This window comes from Passer domesticus, chromosome 1, assembly GCF_036417665.1.
Source record: "Passer domesticus isolate bPasDom1 chromosome 1, bPasDom1.hap1, whole genome shotgun sequence".
Classification (NCBI taxonomy): domain Eukaryota; kingdom Metazoa; phylum Chordata; class Aves; order Passeriformes; family Passeridae; genus Passer; species Passer domesticus.
This window is the reverse complement of record NC_087474.1, coordinates 110,936,775-110,949,564: the sequence shown is the minus strand read 5'-3', so window position 1 is coordinate 110,949,564 and position 12,790 is coordinate 110,936,775. Positions and strand designations below refer to the sequence as shown.

The 12,790-nt window shown below is 37.0% G+C and overlaps 1 protein-coding gene and 1 long non-coding RNA gene across 12 annotated transcripts in view; both read left to right on the top strand.

Moving 5' to 3' along the window:
* Positions 1-12,790, top strand: part of PTPRM (protein tyrosine phosphatase receptor type M) — a 441,163-nt gene that overhangs the window by 44,215 nt on the left and 384,158 nt on the right. The window lies entirely within an intron of this gene.
* Positions 2,904-4,919, top strand: LOC135308692 (uncharacterized). The gene is made up of 2 exons (XR_010369071.1): positions 2,904-3,233; positions 3,761-4,919. It is a non-coding gene; the product is annotated as an uncharacterized LOC135308692 (long non-coding RNA).

The following is a 12,790-nucleotide window of genomic DNA, read 5'->3' as shown; positions in this document are numbered from 1 at the left end:
AGCCTCCAGGTCAGTCGTGACCCATATTTATAAATCCACTTGCCAAAATGTACTCTTGCCTTATCTTCCAATCCTGTGGAAGGGTTGTGGAGATTTAATTGAAGGCACTCCTGTCCTGGTTCTTGTTAGGGCCAAACAGATCCCTGCTTGGATGCAGTACAGAGGTGGGTGGGAGACAAGCAAACAAATTTGCTTTCCTTTCTTATCTTGAAATGTATCGCCTGATGTGAAGGCAAAACTGCCCTGCAAAGCCAAAGCCAAGTGGAATTTTGTTTGTGTCTGTTTCAGTTGTTATTAATTGGAAAATAGCAGCAACTGCTTGAATGTTTTAGTCTTATACTGCATTACCTGTTGAGTTCATTGACTCACGCAGTGAGTCCTCTGCATTTCTGAATAGTTAGACTGGGTATAATTGCACTACTTCTGCAGAAATTGACAGCCATGTTACTTTTTATAGGTAGACCTGAAGATATTTGAAATCAGAACCACATTGGAATAAACAAAGGCAATTGGCTGTCTGAGATGAGGGAGCTCTGTTCAGCAAAGATAGATTTATTAATTTTTAATTGTATGCTCATGGTGTAAAAATTGACCATTTATCTGAACTTCTTGCCAGTGGTAACAGATGCCCAAAAAATAATTTCATTGCGAAAATCTTCTTCTTCCGTGCTTTGGACTAATGGCAACTTCGCAATATGTCTAGGAAATTAGAAATACCATGTTAATCATTCATGCTACAGCTCCAGCTGTAGCATCACATGTATTGCACCTGCAGTAGTGTAACTTAAGTCTCTTTTGAAGAAAGGGGAACTTGCAGATAAATAAAGGTCAGTCTACTCTGGGATTGTGTTAGTGCCATAGGTAGCCATTGAAGCTGCATCTTCTGGTGTATGGGCTGTGGAGTTCTGCACAGAGTAAAGTGATTTCTTATTGTGTGTTCAGGTTCAGCTGTCTAACATGGAGGACAGACAGATATGGATGGTCATTTCAGTCTTCACAATATAAGAAAAAAAGGAATAGTTATTTGGCCATGATGATGTGAAGCACAAAGCAGACTTGGATATAGTTCCTGTGTTGCCTTTCTAACTTTGGTCTGAATATTTTGTACCTTAATGCTTTCTTTTTGTTGTGTGTGAATTTTTTTCTTGCCCTTAGTGGGAGGTCATAGGAAGAAATAGTGAGTGTAAACTGGAATGGATTAGACATGTGCCAGCTATGATGTCCAGCTTCATGGATTCCATCATTTTGAATAACCACCTCCAGTTACCATTATTTATATATAAAGATGAAAGTATAGTAGTTAAGTTTTCTTCATTCTGCAAAAAGTAGTGATTTTAATCTTTAAAGTCTTGCTGACTTTACTTTCTTATTAATTTTTTTAATTCTTGTAATCTCCTTCTGTAATTTCTTCAGAGGGTAATTACAGTCTTCTTTATGTGCCGTGTTTCTGTAGAGCACTCTAGTTGTTCTGTTCCATGAGACTTTTCAGTCTGGAAGTTATTAGTTTATTGTAGTGAACTATTTGTCTTCCAAGTTACTCTTTTTGAATGATTCTGGTTTAATTGTATTTTTTCAGCTCTTTTCTTCTCTGGCTCTCCTGCCCATCTGTTTTGACTTGGTGAAACACTAGATGGTTAGTGTGCACTACAAAGAGGTAGAAGGAAAAGCAGTGTTCATTCTGCAGATTTTGCATGAGGGCGCTGAGAGCAGACTGTCATAGTCCTCAGTAGCTCTGTCTGCATGAGTCTGTTCAGTGAATTCATCTTCACTGTCACCTTGAGGACCAAGAGGGTTTGGTTTCTCACAGATGCCCACCCCAACCCAAAAGCTGTTCTCTTCCATTCTGCGTTATGGCATTTGCAGAGCAACTCGCAAGAGCCCTGGGGATTTCTCTGACATTAAAAAATAAGGGGAAAAAATGCTACAGAGTGACCTTTTATTAACTAGAACCTTGAGCAACTTATCAGAGCTGCTGGGGTAAAAGCAACACCATGGTGAATTCAAATTTCAAATTGGTGTGTGTGCATTTTCAGTTTTGTGTCTGTTAATGTGTGCCCTTATGCGCTGGCTGGCTGTAGTTTTCCTAGTAGGAACCCTTAGCTGCAGCTTTGGAGAGACAATCCAGGCTTGGGGACTAGTTGATCAATAATAATTTATTTAAAAAAAAAAAAAAAACAAACAAAAAAACCCAGGTAAACATCCCAGCAGAATATTTTTATAATCTGCATGTACTGGAAAAACCATCAGGATTGTTTTTCACTGGGATGAATAAACAAGCTGCATTTCATCATTTGGCTATTTGAAAACCTTTCTTGGCTTTGTTGATTGGCATTCTGGGGCCATGGGTGAGAGTCCCTTTTTTATTTAGAAAACCAGGGCTGTCTTGGAATGAGTCGCTCTTTCTATGATTATTGGAGTTAAAAGGAAAGACGGAGCACTTTGTCTTTCACATGTATCTTATGGGGCTTTCTCTTCCCTTCAAATTAAATAATTTTTATATCATAGGATCATTGCAAATTCACCTGACCTGAGGTAGTCTGACCTGTGGTCAATGATGATCATACTGTTAAGACAGATATATAGTTATGGTAGGATGAGAGTGAGGGTGAATTACTTTTAAATTTGGGATGTTATTTCTGCACCTGGGAATAAGCCACTAAATAAGAAGCAATCTTATTGCATGTATCCAGCAGAACTCTATCTCCAAAGCTATTTGGCTTAAAAAAAATTAAATTTGTGTCTGATGGATGGTGAATCAATAATCCCCTGCTGTAGATGAAGTGTTCCATAGAGAAGCTCCATCCTGGTAGAGTAAATGGGGATTAGTCCTGCAAGGAGAGAAATTTTGTGTCATAAGTCACTGAGGCTGCTTACTACTTCTTCTCCGTCTAGGGCCCCTGTCCTGTTTCTCTCCCTTCTTTCCCACTGAGAATATCATGCTGATGGAGATAGAATGGGAAACCTCACTGTGTTAAACACATTTGCTCTTGTTTTGTGAAAGTGAATATTGAGACAGTTTTGGGGGATTCCTTAAAAATTATTTTTTCCTTAGAAATTCTCTTCCATGGCCTCTTCCCCTAAAGGTACCTGTGACCCTTACATGCCATATTCTGCTGCATGTGCTTGTGCAAAAGCAGAGTCCTGGTGGAGATAGAGCCAGTGAGAAGTAGAGGGGCTGCTGAAAGGCCAAACACTCCAGCCTGTGAACTGTCAGAGAATGGGGAGTTTAGAAGGTGGATAATTATATTTATTTTTTTAAATTTTTTTGTTGAGTGGGGAGGGAGAAAGTGTTTAATCCCTGGTATGAGACTTCCACTTACGAGTTTGACTTAAGGAGTCTGTGGGTTCCTTCTAACTCAGAATATTCTGTGATATATGATGGTGTTACTTGGTATCACACCAAATTATTGAGTGGTGAGGGTGAAGATGGATAGACACACATACTGTCTTTATCTTACAGGTTTTAAGTGGAAAAAGCTACAATTGAAGATACTGTGCAAATTAGCATTTAAAAACAAAAAATTCAAGCTAACAAAAAAATTAAGGGAATATGAAGGCTCCATCTTCCTCTGCTATTTCCTGATGGGATCAAATAATAGGAATAACAGCACAAAAAAAATTGAAAGCAGTGTGTAAATAGCCCTTTCTTTGAATTACTTCTGATTTAAGCAGTTTCTACATCTTTTAATATCTATAAATAGGTTGAAAATTCTTGGAGTAATACATATGTTGACAAACTAAGCTGTATTTTTTTTTTCAGACTTGTACTAAACAACACCGTTAGAGGAATCCAGAACAGATATTCATGCTGTGTGACAGTCTTCCACCAACTGTTTTATTTCCTGTTTATATATGGATATTAGGTTGGAAGCTGTGCTTGTCATGTAGGGGAGAAGGTGAAAACATGGCCTGGCTTGGCACAGAACCCTGTCAGAATTACACAGTCAGCTTTGGATCTCCGTATCAGCTTTAAAGCCTGCCCCTTTGCCAAGGTGTAACCTATGCCAACAACTACTTAAGGTTCTGGAGGCTATATAAAAAAAAAAATCTTGTTGATTCTGATGTCGTTGCCCTTAAGACAGCAAAGACTGTTCTAGTACAGGTTGTTTTGATTCCTGCTTAAAGCACCTGGCAAATTGGCATGAATTGCCAGAACTGATGTGTTTTCAGCATTCCTCTCACCTGCACTGTCTGTTCATAGATTACCAGCATATGCTTGCCTGGACTCTGGTGATTTGTTATGAGAAGAGGATGCTATATGTGCTGGAATAGCAGTCGGCTCTGTTGTAGCACAATATCTGGTTCTAAACTGTTGTATGTGACACCCAGAAGATTACAACATTCATTCTTGTCATGCAGATGTAGACTTCAGGTCTCAGATGTTTTAAACTATGATCTTACTGTGCTGACTTTTAATTGGAAGATAGCCTGGATGTGGGGTTCCATAAAATAAGCAGTAGATCTGGGGTGCTTCTGAATATTAATTTACACATTTTTGTGTTACTGATTTTTTTCTGAGTGTACAAGTTATATAAAATTATTTTTCAAGCTGTAAACTAGCTGTGAGTGACAGTCTTTACTGAAGATCTTAAATAAAATTTAGTAGGTTTAATTAATTGTATACTTAATAAGGACTCTCTATAATAAATACTTTCAGTGCAAGACCCTTGTATGGCTTGGACTACAATAAATGGTTGTGCGTTTTAGGGTCTCTTCATAAAATACTCTTAAGTGTGGGCTTTGGCTTTATGTCTGTGGATGACCAAGGGATGACATCCATGGTTTCTGTTACTATTGTAAACATTCTGCACTATTTAATATCAATAATGTGTCTTCATTTGTAAATTATTCTTAGAAAATGTAAAAATACTCTTTAAAATCCTCACTTACAATAAAGATTTAACAAAATAAACTCTAAATCACTACTCTTTGATGAAGTAGGATATAATCCTCTTAATATGCTTTCATGATGTAGAAGAGAAACAGCTATTCTGAATTTAACGCTCATACAGCTCTCTTCTGTTTGTAATATGCTCAGACACCCAGCATCACATGTAAGATGAAGAAGGATACTTTAAAAAAAAACAAAAACAGATAAGAACTAGGATAAACTGCTTATCATTGTGTGCTCATGATGCTGCTGTTTTTAGAAGTAGGTGGCCTGTGGTCTTTCAGTCAGACTTGTCCATCAAGAGCAAGTGAATATGCTACCTGGTAGCTTGCCTCCTATTTGCCATCTCATTGCTTATTATGAAGCAGGAGAGATGAAATGACTTGTAGAAACTTAAGCATGTTTCTGTGTATTTTCTCATTTTTAGCTATTTTATCAACTTCTGTTATGCCAGTCCTTTCTTAATGACAGTAATGGCAGTGCTGCTTCTCTCTTTTACATTTCCATTAGGACTTCCTTTCAGATTTTAGCCTATATATATCTCTTTCATGGTCAGATGGTCATTTGGGCCAGCTGTTTCCAGTGAGTCTCTTATCTCTCAGCATGAACCTGCGTGAAAAATGGGATAAGTAGGTGTACTTGAGTATGTGTCCCCTTCCCATGCTGTGATCCCCCCTGAAAATACCTGTAATCATTGTTCTGTCTTTTATTTTTTGGGGGTGTGAGAGGAAGGTATATTCTTTATTTTTGAAGGCTACAAGCCACGTTGGATTTCAGTTTCTGAATTTTACATTGACAGGAGGCAGATTTGCACTGAAGACCATAAACTGACAGTTTAGGGCAAGCATGCTATTGCCTGAGGCAGTCAGGGATGTAGCCCACTCCATCCTTCTGACTTAGGACATTCATTCCTCCTGAGGTTCCTTGTCCTTTCTGATGATAGATTGAGAAAGACAAGCAGCACATGGATAGACAAACACCTCACCCAGGCACTTGGTGCCATTTAACAGTTTCTTCCTGCATTTGACATTTTCATTTCCCTTCTTCACCTCTCTCATCACTAACTGTTTGGGTCTTGTTTTCTGTACACAACACTAATAGAGAATGACAGAATACAAATAGAAGCTCCACTACTCATTTTATATGCTGTATATCCTACCGAAATTATATAGGAGGCTCAACAGCTTGAACATGAAAGGAAAGCTTAAGATTTAATTGACGTTGACCTTATGCAACTATCATTCAGGATAAAGTGCTGGGGGTTTGGTTGGTTTTGTTTGTTTTGTTTTGTTTTTGTTTGGGTGGTTGGAGTTTTTTCCTTGTTTTTTAATGAAGCATAAATACCCAAGAATGTGCAGGTGTTTAATTTATTGCTCCGTGATTATTTTCCGAGTTTACTACAATCACAGTATCACTAACAAAAATCCTTAAGCCATTACAAATCTGTAGTCAGGTAGTTATCCCATGCTTTGAGTATGGGTGTATCACTGAAGTCATAATTGGAAAAGAGGAAGAAAGGAGTCCCTTGGAATAGGAAATAATTTTTATCTACTCAAACCCACTGAAGGTACAAATGGCAGTGTATGGGTGAATTAAAAGAAAATGAGACTTCTGGTGTTCTGCTGCTTCTCCCTGCAGATGCACCCTGCAGGTGCTTCAGTGTGTGGTAGAACAGTGTATGGAGCTATGGTAATGCACTTTTTTGATGCAGTTCAGAAAAACTTAAGTTTTAGAGGTTTATTTCAGCAGAAGAAGGGGTCTGTCTGCAAGCTGAAGACCAGACAAACTGTAGCTAGTTCAGTCATAAAGTGAATGTGTGAGCTTTTGTATTGTTTTGTATTGTTGAGAATAATGGGAAGCAAAAGAAGCTCATCTGTTGTGGACTTTGAATGTTGAAGAACTTGGCAATCCAGGCTCATTTACCCAAGGATCATGAAGAACTGTATTGGCTTTACAGGACAAAAATGTGTGCCTTCTTGCCTTCTATCATTGTATCCCTCCTGTCTGTAGAAGAGGTGGGTCTTAAGAAATAATGTGAGAAAAACTTAAGCGCCTTGGTTTTGGTTTTTTGGTCATATTTTTTCATTTGGTTGGGTTGTTTGTTTTGTTTTTTTTTCTTCCTGCAAGAGACAGTTCTTCTTCCTTTGTATACAACACAATAAGATTAAAACTTTTTTTTTTTTTGTGGGGAAGTTATGTGCCAAAATATATCAGCCTGGCTAGATCTTCATTCTCAGGTGTCTGTATATTTATGCTGTTTAATCCTCTTGCACATTGAGCTGCCATGGGACAAATTGTGAAGACACAGAAAGGTTTGGGCTTTGAATAGATATTACAGGCTTTCATTTAGATATCACATCTTTCATTTATCTATAATCCACTGTTCTGGAAAATATGAACATTCTCATAAAGCCTGTTATTACATTGAGAAGCATATTATACTAAGTTATGAAGCTCTCCTGACCACTGTGACTGATTTGGTTCTCCAGCTTTATTTTATGGATACAGACTACGTGTAAAATCATGTATGTTCCCAAAAGGATAATGCTACTGCATGTCTAGTGTTAATGCAGAAAAGCTGTTAATTGTAAAGTATAAAAAAGTATATAAAAAGGAATATCATGAGCATTTGCAGATGCTTTGCTGAGAGTTAAAAAAGTATGCCAGATTCCTTCAAGAAAAAAAGGAAAGGTTAATTTTTTATAATCATCTATAATGTTACTCATAAATTTTCCAATTTCTCTGCTGCTTAGCTACAATACATTATTTAGAACATAAAAGGTATTAATTTGAAAGACTGATCTCTAGATAAGCCAGCTTTCCTTTTTAATAGACCATTTAAAATACAGGGTGCCTATCAAGAGTTTTGCAGATAATATTTCTTATTTCATTAAAATAATTACTTATTTCAGATTGTATTATTCCAGACATTTTTACTCTGAGGAGGAGTACATGATAGGATTTAGACTTCATATGTGATGATACAGCACCAGGTTCCCATGTGGAAAATCTGGATTTTTTTTGGTAAATTATTTGCTTTAGTTCTGAGTATTTATGTAGTAAAATACTGCATGCCATAAATGTGTCAAACCTTTTTTGTGTTGACTTTTGGTTTAAAATATATCCTCCCTTAAGCATTTCTTCTTTACTTCCTTACAAACATGAATTAAAAATGTTTTCTTGTCTACTAGCTCTATTTTCCTCTGCTTTAAGGCATGTTTATCCTTAAATGTGGAAACGAGGGCAGGGTATTATATTTGCTTAATCATAGATGCTTCAGTTGGACGAGCATGATTTTCTTGCACTTGCATTTGTGTTTAACTTTGAGAATACAGAGATTTACAAAATTACCCTCTCTAATCAATAATACCTGAGCAAGAAAGCAAAACTAGTCTGTGTCAAAATCATAACTCTGAATTCTTAAGGAGATAGCAGAAATTGGTGTTGGTTTATACTCCCAAGAAAGTTTAAAGTATAGCATTTTTCTGTAGGCACATGAATCAAGTACCCCATGCAAACAAAACTTCTATGCAGTCTTCAGCTAGCAAAAGCTTACCCTGTAACTGCCTTCATAAACAGTTCCCTATTTGGAAGACAAAGGTTACAAGCAAATACTAAAACAGCCTTCATCTTATTTTTGTTCAGTATTACCGTGCTTCAAATCCAAAAACTTGTTGGCTTTCGCTGCCTGTTTGTGGCTAATTTCAGGAGCTGACTTGTCTGAGTGTGTTCAACCAATGACTGGCACCTAACTCCATCTCCAGGACTCAGAGGACCTCTCTGCTTTCTGATATTGCTCTTCTTGCTTGTGATTTCCAGCATAGGTTGTTGGAGACTGGACAATACTTTCTTCAGGGGCTAAATATAATGTGGAGTGATGATGCAGTTTACTGGAGTTTTTCATGTGAAATAGCCATGTAGACTTAAGATTGACGACTTCTTGAAGGTCCACTTATCCAGTAAGAATGAAAAATTAGTATTTTAGTATGAACTTGACCACTGTTTGGGGCCATCTGTGTCCTATAACGTAGAAAATGCTTGGCATCAGATGTTACTTTTTTCATTTCAGCTGCAAGTACAAGGTGATAGAGGAAGATGCTGTATTGCATTTGGGTTTTTTTAATAACTACATAACACAACAGGCGTTCACTTAAAGTTAGCCAAATTTCCCTGAATCATCTTTGCATTTAATGCTCTTTTTATACTTGCATTTGCTAGGATGAGGTTGAACATTGTGTTTCTTTGGTCTTACCATTTCTCCTCTTGACATGCCCGCTCTGCTAGAAGGGTGTGAAATCAGCTGAGGTATACTGTCATGGCAATCATTACATGGAACAGCATCCCTCTCTCTCCTTCTCATGCTTTTCAAGTAATACGCAGGGATGTCTGGCTCACAGAAATTTGTTCTAGATATTACAGATGTATAGGTGATAGTGAGGAGCTTTTCTTCCTGTGTGGCACTGGCAGTAGATAGCGGGGAAGGGTGGGTTAATCTTATCACCTGCATAGCTGTTTCAGAACTAAAGCAGAATGTTAGGTTTTGCTGCTTTCCCCCCCATTCAAAATTAACTTCTTTTTTCCTCATTTATATCACAAGTAAGTGCTGTGTAGCTTGGTTTGTTTCTCCCCTTGACTTCCTTGAATGGGTCTCTATATTAAGAATCTTGAATGTTTGTTTCACTTATGATGAAGGGATACTAGAGCTTTGATTATGAAACTAGATACTGTGCTTCAACATTACAAGTAATTTAAACATATGCTGGTATATGATGTAACATATGGGAGGAAAATTTTATGTGTAATCACTCCTTCAGCAAAATGGAAAACAATAATGTCAAGAAAGGACATCTGGAGTCATGTTCTCTGGCCAGTGACCTTTACTTTTTCAAAAAGGAAGTTGATGTACTTCTCAAATATATCAACAGCTTCCAAGTAGGGTAGGTATTGCTCAATGCCCTTTCCAGGCAGGGCTAAGGGTTACTCAGTTTTGTTACTGATTCAGTGCCAACTTTATAAATTTATAAAAATCACTAGTTTTGGTATGTGCTCAGCTGTTTTGAGATTGAAAGTGGCTCTGGCTGGAGGTAGACAAGATGTTTAGTGTTACTGGAAGATCTCGAAAAGAGAAGGTATGAGAGATACAGAATTCCAAGCTCAAAAGGTCATGTTTTTGTTGGAAAGAAGCAAAAGTATGCGGTAGCAGAAGATGGAGGATGTTAAATACAAGGGAAGTTATTTTAAGAGGAGACTTCTGAGTCTTTTTTTCTGTGTTATTTTGGACTGGCATTTTTTCTTCTCACATCTTTGACGCCAAATTTGTGTCCAAACCACTCTTTTTCTTCACAGAAGGAATACACATGGTAGTTCTTGGCATACAACGGCTGCAGAGCAGGTTTGAAGCACATGTCATCTTTACATACAATTGGACTGGGTTTTGGTAGTTGCTACAAAATTTAGCATCTCTTGATTCTCCTCCCTCATGGGGTTCCCTTGGTTGCTTATGTTATCTTTCCCCTATCTCTTTTGCCTGGCATACTGACAGTGTCATCTGCTTCCTTCTCTGTCTTGAGAGAGCTGAGCTGTTGAGATAAAATTAGCAAAATGTAGTGGGTGGAAGAGGGAGCTATGTCAGTGCTTTGGATGGTTGTCAGGAACATGTTTCTTCCTTTCTTTCTTTTTTTTTAATTTCTAAGGAACTTTGTAGTGTACTTTGAAGATAGGTTCAGATGTACAAGTGAAGTATGGGTAAAACAACAAACTCCAGTTTCTGAATTTAAAGGTTACAGGAACACAATATTTTGGAGATACACAGTTTAAGCGGAGAAAAATTCATAAATAAACTTAGGGGCTTTGAAATACTTAGTTTCTGTTGTTGGGTTTCATTATTTCCACTGCATCTGGAAAAGGAAAGAGTAAAATGTGCTATAAAAAACAGTAAATGTGTTGGAAACAAAGAAAGCTATAAAAATTTTCCTCTAAAGGCCAAAATTTGTTACAAGGCGCCAGTATTGTAAATGGCTAATTTATGCATAAAGACTGAATTGTGTTTTGCAGAATGCCTTTTGTTCTAGTTTATCTCTTCATACAGTAGTCCTCTAATCATTAAATGTAGCTTACTTATGCTGGAAGACAAAGTACTGTGTGTTTACAAATCTGCACAGTGATCTTGAGAGGAAAGAATGTGTAGTTCTATTGTATTCATGCAAGTGCCTTTTTCATCTTTGGTCAAGACTAAAATTCACTGTGGCCAAAAAAAGAAGGCTTTTTTGCATATTCTTGAGGGGTTTTTTAGTATGTCTACAATGAACTATTTCTTGGCCAATTGGATTTTCAATAGAATGGTATATAATTGTTTTAAATGGTCCCCATATATTCCACTGTGTCAGAAAATATTATGCTGGAAATATGAGTTGGGTTTTTGTTCTTGAAACAATATTGTACTTCTAAAACTAGAGCAGGATGCTCAGAATAGTTTGGGCTTGGGCTGCACAACATAATTTGTGTGCTGCTGGGAAAAAGAGGATCTTGCCCTTACCAGAATTTAGTCTCAAGTGCCTTAAAAATTTAATCACTGTAAAGATCAATATATAAAGTAGTTAGTCAATATTTCACAAAGCTTAAGGGAAGTTTGGAGTTACAAGATTTTAATGAATTATTGAATGCCACTTGTGGGAGAGAGATTTAAACAAACTAAGAATACTTTTTTTTTTGTTTTGTTTTTGTTTTTTGTTTTTGGAGTGCATTGCTCTGTTAAGAGAAGCCTAAAGTATCCTAAGGCTGAAAGACTGTTTGTGCAGAAGTCGCTTACCAGGCATGGCTTGCCCCAGAATTATTTGGAATGATCATATTATAAATGCATAGACTTTCAGGGCTACATGTAAACCGAATGCCATCTCATAAATTATTCACAATAGCCCACAGGTATAATTATCCAGAGAAGTGAAAATGAAGGAAATTACTTCCTATTAATGTTTGCTTATTCAGATAATTATTTTACTTATTTTTATTCAGATTTTAATCCTAAATTATCTGAGTCCAGCTCACACAATCTATGTGTACTTTGCAAGCATTTTCTTGTGATACAAACCATGAAAGATGTATGAATCTTACATGTTTCTGTTTCTTCACCAAATGATACATTTTACTTCACTCCTCTCAGTTGTATTTTCAAACAACAAGTTCCTCCTTTATTTCAAGTGCAGAATATTGCCATATTCTGACACGAGCTTCAGTGCATTACAGGGTTTAAGAAGGGTGCCGAGGTTGATGAAAGTGGTGCTCTCCAAGCTGCCATGTATAAAATATGAGGGTCGTATATGGAAAATAAAAGGCCTCTGCATGAAAGAACGTCAAGGAGAACAAAATTGCTTTAGGTCTTACTCTGCAAACAGGCATATATACAAATGTTTTTGCTAATGCAAGTAGTCCCATTGAATCAAATTAATCATGTTTGCTGTTTAAGATAAGGACTCAATCCTCTAACCTCTCTAGAACAAGTGCAAAATTTATTACAGCTTTCTCTGCTTTGCAGTCGCTGCAGTAACGTCCATGTTGCCTCTCAGCCTTTGTAAAACGGACTACTGAGAAAGACAAAAAATATATATATTCCTTCTTTTAAATTTAATTTTGGCCACTCTGTTTTATAGTGTTTCTGTGAATGACAGCAGCCTTGAGTTGTCACAGTTTTTTCAAGCATGACAAAGAGCTAAAACTGATTTTTGAATCAATTTCATTGTCTGCTCTTTGCTTCATTTGAAGCATTGTCTTCTATTTGCAGTTAGAGCAGATCATGGAAAGTAAGTCCTTCAGATAACATAAAATCAAGCACTCTAACTCAGTCAAAAGAACAAGGGCATTGAATTATTTCTTTTGACTTTGTGTTGAGATCAGACAACTTGT